The sequence below is a fragment of the Nelusetta ayraudi genome, unplaced genomic scaffold (assembly GCF_046127955.1).
Source record: "Nelusetta ayraudi isolate G7.1 ecotype Tasmania unplaced genomic scaffold, CSIRO-AGI_Nayr_v1 ptg000048l, whole genome shotgun sequence".
NCBI classification, from domain to species: Eukaryota; Metazoa; Chordata; class Actinopteri; order Tetraodontiformes; family Monacanthidae; genus Nelusetta; species Nelusetta ayraudi.
Genome location: NW_027466098.1, coordinates 16,876,563 through 16,882,562, shown reverse-complemented (window position 1 = coordinate 16,882,562; position 6,000 = coordinate 16,876,563).

Below are 6,000 nucleotides of genomic sequence, written 5' to 3'. Positions count from 1 at the left end.
GTCGGCTTAATGTCAAGGGAGGGTTGCTCATGGTTCCTCCACCTTGCTGTCACCTCGTGAATTACAATGATGGTAACCTTTTCCCAGCAATTACCGCCGCCGTAGGTGTGGAGGCTGCGCCTGCTATTCCGCTATTTCTAGACGGCAGGCAACACTTCAGACATTCGCCCGAAGACCCCGGCTGCTCAAAAGTTGTCTCATTTACAGCAGAGCCGTTATTGTTGTGTCTGGCCCTCGTTAGCGTGCCTGAAAAAGGCGCTCGACATCTTTTCCCGCCTCGCCAGATAACGGCAGGCACAGTCCTCCACTCTCTACTTTCACATTCCGACTTGAGAAATCTCGCTCTCAGCAGTGGCTCCGCACGCCGGCGCTACCTCGGCTTCCTTGGCGCTCCGCTCTCTCCCTCTGATCTGCCGCGCTGATTGATATCGCCCGCGACTCTTGCAGGGCGCCAACCAGATGCCTCATCAGCGTGGAGGCTTCTGACACATCGAGGTCAAGTCGAAGCGAGTCGTCGCGCTGCCTGCAAATCTTCAACTCTCGTTACCTGTTGGTGGGTGGTGGTCACGTGGGAGGCGTGGGAAGCAAAGCGAGAGGGAGTATTAGCAGCCGGGGCCGTCATGTGTCGTTCCCCATACTTTAACTGTGTGTCATATAGAGTGTCGGCGAGGTGAAGGGAACCTTTAGCGGCTCTTTCTAACCATGCTGGGTTTGATCAACCAGTGGGCTCATCAAAATAAGCACAAATCCCTCAAAAAATTCATTACTAGACACCAACAAAGTTACAAGTCTTTACGTCTTCTGAAGCTGAGCACAAATCCAATGAATGCATCGTACTGAACTAACTGACTGTGGTTAGAAAGCGAGCTTGAATTTGATCCCAGAAGCTTCCTTTTATTGCCTGAGTAGCTTCTCTTGGAAAAAAGGACACACACCCACACAATCTTCATGATATAATAGTGGACAATAAATCACATTGGAGAGGAGTAAACAAGTCTTCCGTGTCAGTTTAATTTAAATGTCAATTATTTTTCTCTGATTTCTTTTTTTTTTTTTGACAGCCCCCCTCTGGCACGGTTCTTATTGTGCTCAGGAGGGTTTTTTTCCGATGGCTTTATGTGGTTGATAATGACAAAAACGCATGGATTAAAATAATGCGAGCTATGGAGAAACCAGAGGGTTTTTAACACTACTCGACACATCCCACACATCCCCCTATCCCTCCACTTCCTTCCATTTAGATCAGCCCTGCGGGGAGCTCGCCAGGTGGTCTTAACAGTCTTAACAGTCTTCCTTCTTAACAGATACGTTCTCTCCTCCGGCAAATATCACATTTATTCGTGTGGTCTGACTGTATTTCCGAGTTTGTTTTATGTGCAGGAGTCCTCACCATGCTGGTGGTGATATGGAAAAACCCAAGCTTACCGGTTGCGACAAGATGCTGTTCTTTTAAAGGGTTAACGCTAAGTTTGAAATGATGGAATCCAGCCTCCAATCCTCCAATTCAAGGACGAAAGCCTATATTTTATACATATATACATACACATATGCTATTTTCATTACCATCTGTCAGATACATTAAGATATTCATGGAAGAAGCGCTAAGTGGAATATTCCTTCACGTCTCGTGTGCAGCTGGCATCAATTTTAAAGTGAAAAAAAAAAAAAAGAAATCTTACTGAGGCAAGTTTGCTTCATCTTTCAAGTTTTCCCTGTAGAGGTAAGCGAGTGGAGGTAGAAGCAGAGCTGTTTACCAGCCTGGCTAAAGTTCCGCATCACAGAAAGGCTCGTAATATTTCCCCAAAAATTTCAAGCGGCACCAGTGGGGACAGGTTAAAGGGAAAACACTGAGTTCGGAGGAGCTTAGAATTCTCTCCACGCAGGAACGTCACTTCCTGAGCAAAGTCCCTGAACAGAGTCTGGTTCCGCTATTTAAAGAGAAAAAAAAAAAAGAACTCCATCGTCGCAGAGACTTGAACGCCTGTAGAGTTGGAAAATAAAAGGCTAACAAAAAGTGCAAACGTTTCACCAGCCTCATGACAAGCAGACTAACTGTATTGTGCAGTATTTGCAGACAAGATGCAAGGGCAGCATTCTCTGAGCTCCTATCTGACACCAGCCTGAACGTCGAGGTGCTGTTCAGTGTAATCAACTCCACTATCGCCCCTCTGCAGCACAGTGGCCCTTCTCAGTCTCTTCTCTAAAACATTGTTGAGCAATGATTTTTTTTTTTTTTTTTAACCTTTGGCATACATAAGCCAGGCTCTTCGAATTTCTTGGAGCGACACAGCAGGATTTCACCGCACAAGTACTCCGAGTATCACCACACAACACTGCGTGAATAAAGGAACTAGGATGATGACAAGTAAATATCGCATTAAACAGAATAAGGAGCAGTTAAATGAAGGGAACTAGCAACGACAATATAGAACCTAAATTTTGCGATCAAAACACCTAACCCCCTCATTTTACCAACAAACATCCAAATACTTAGGGTTTGTGTTAAGGTACAGCTTGTACAAAAATAAAGGTTCTTTTTATGGTTGTAAAAATAAAATAACTAATAACTCAGAAAAATTGAAGACCTTGTAGCGCACAATATATGTACCTAAAGGTGTAGAGTGCCAGCCCGATTTGTCCCCTGAGCTTCTGAAGCATGAACAACACTGAAGCCATTGAAGTGTAAAAAAAGAGGGGATGAGGTGACATTAAGATAATTACCTGGGGATAAACTCTTTTTCTCAGGTTGAGGACGGTACAATATCAGCCTCAGCTTCCGCCTGCATTGTCTCGCCAAGTGACCTTCACCAACATCAAAGCAACTTTTAATGAAAACATTGTTTGTGCTTTTCTTTCCTCGACTGCCTTCAAGACTTTGAGATACTGCATGTTAGCCACTGTACTGTAATAATCCTGTTTGACATGTGTAGATAATATTCAAATATTCAAATGAAACAGAGATGACGGGGTTCAGGTAGCGATCTCTGAAATCAATCCGACGATACGAGAGTAATTCATGCAGAGGCTGTCTGCCTTTTTATTGACCCCAGGCCAGGTTTTCTTGTTGGTAAACTTACCGCAGCCCCAGGAGTTTCAGAGTTATCGAGCTGCTGTGCAAATAAGGTTTACTTTTATAATCCGTTTCAACAACAGATGTAAAGCCTGGAATTTATGATGAGATGGAAGCAGGCTCTTTTTAAAAAATGACCTCTTGACCAAAGTGTGTCCACTAGGGGCATTAGGGGACTATAAAAAAGCCTCTTAATGTCATGATAGAGCTCTGTAGCCTTGTAGCTCTGTAACAGCTCTGACACTGTCTGTCATTCTTGTCAAAACACTGAAGGTTTGTTTTTAATTACAGCTAAATACAAACTCACAAGAACAAATCTGATGTTAGTGTGATAATGCCATGCAAGTCTTTGGGGTCAAAAGTCAACTTAGTCCTAGAGACATGGGGCCACTTGCAGGTTCATAGGGATCCCTCAAGACACAGCCACGTCAAATTTGGGGCTTCTAGCCCCATGAAAGATTTTCTTCCCCCCAGGTGGGGTGTGACAGAGAACGTTTGAGAACTACTGGTGTGATGCAACACTAAATTCATCAAAAACGTGGTATTGCTGCTGTACAGACTAAAAATGTTTGTGAGTAGGAGGTAAAGTGGAGCTTGTGCAAGTCCTTTTACCTGCTTTCCCAAATCACCCCTCTCCTCAGAAGAGTTTTTGTCCACCGACTGAATTTAAATCAGCCTTGTATCACTCTTTCAAAAACTTAATCTGACTCACAGCTGGCATCATAACAATAATGGCCTTCAAAGCAATCCCAAATCACTCATTTCTCAATAGGGACCACAACCCCACTGGCAATGTGATAACGACTAATATAAACTGAGACTAAATACACTTTAGCATGTCAAACTGTCAAGTATCAGAGAGAAAAATAATTGCATCATTCCAGGGTCACAGAAGCACCACATGGACATCTTAGCAGCAGTGCCCATGAGAACCACTCAGGCTTTGAAGATAGAGAGCGGCCATTGTTTCATCAGTCTGTGTTCCTGTACATGCCACAAACAATTCCGTCAAAAAAATAAAAAACAATAAAAAAATACTGTCACTGTGCCAATGCAGTCCACGGCCTGCCCAGAGAAGCAGTGTCTCAGTTTGCAATCATACACAAAGTAAATCAAGAGCTAAAAGTATCCATTAATCAAGTATGCACACATATTCCTCTGTGAACAAGAACAAACACACTTTTAATGAATCCAAGCAGCAATTCAGAAATGACATCGCTACCTGTTTATCTTTAAAGGTCACCTATTATATTAATTTTCGTGCTTTTGTATTTGATGTCTGGCCCCTCCAGAGCAGCAACACACTATTTTCCGCGCTGAAAGCTTTTTAGATTTGTGTATCTCGTGGCTCGTTTCCTCGTATTTACTGCATCCCGCGAAAACGGTCTGTTTCACTTCACTCCACCCCCAGCCTTGCCGGTGTACGCCCCCGTCCGGCCCACTCCGCTGTGATTGGTCACAATCTTCGTCGCTGCTGAGCCTCACTTCCTCAGTTTGCCGGTGCGGGAGTGAAGAGTAAACACTTTACGAAACAGGCACAATTTAAACACTTACCGTCGTGAAGGCTTCACTCTTTAGCAGCTGTTTAGCGGCTAATCCAGCTTCGTACGGACCCAGCGCGGCCTGAGTTACTTAGAATGATTTTGTTTCATACTGCTGACTTGTATCAAAACACTGTCCTAGCAGAGAAAATATGTACGCTGAAACGATCACTTCAGTCATAGAGTCGTTTATTATTAGACAAGAATATCTGCACTACTTAAGTCCACACCAAGCACAAAGCAGGAAGAGCTCTTTACTACCAATGTTACCATGCTGGCAGTGTGAACATCGCTATAAGGAGTGAAACTTGCGAGTCAAAATCGCTGCCTCTTCAGTTTCGCTGCCAGCAAACACAACACACATATAACAATGCAGAGCACGGAGTTAGCGGTGGTGGCTAACAGTTCATCAACACGATTCAGCGGTTGTACGTTGCAAGTAGTCTTAAAACTAATGTTGCTTGAGGTCACAATACACTTACAGTCCTTCTACATGTTTTCTAATATTACCATGGCTGACTATTCTCTCGTCGTCCACCGGCCGAGTCGAGCCCGTCTCACTCCCGTTGCCAACCGGACCGGTGTTCCATCGCATCCGCATTAGGCTGAACAAACCTCCAGCATTTTCTCTGTTCATTCCACTCCGACGGTTGTGGTCCTTGGTGCTTTTCCCTGTCACCGAAAAAACATTTTCTTCGAGCAGCACACTGCGACATCACTTCCGGGGCAGAGCGGGGGAGGGCGGAACCAGTCCGATAGTGTGTCTGAGCTTGGCCATGAAAGGAGCTCCGGAAAGCAATTACGTCATTAAGTTCCCAGTGTTGAAAAAATCTCCGTGAACAGAGCGTTTTGAACCATGCCCAACAATTTGCAGGGCTCACGTCCAAACGCATGAACCTCATTATTTGACAATTTTCGATCGTTTGACAATAGGGTTCAACATTGCAACAGTTTTTAAAGCTCAGAAAAGTGGAAAAGCATCATAGGTGCCCTTTAAATAAATACAGTGCATTTAATTCCCACTTAGGTCTGGCACCAGTCTAAGCAAGAATAATACCCTGGAGGCGTCTCTGTGTGGCTGGCAAGCTATTAGGCTAACACAGGGTGACCATCTTTTGGTTACCCAAAACCAGTACACTTGACCCTGCAATGACATGCTTATGTCTTACTTTACTATAGTAGAATAGTTTACTCAAATATTTCAATACATTTACTGCAGTTTTTGTTTTGTTTGTTTTTTAAACCAATATTTTATATTTTTTTCATCACGGGGGACAGGACGTGAAAACAGGACACTGGGTCATCCGAGGCTTGCAGCGCAACACTGACCAAACCAGTGATGTAAGAGATGCGCAGGTCGCAGCTACCAAGCACTCGAGGTTCCCTTAC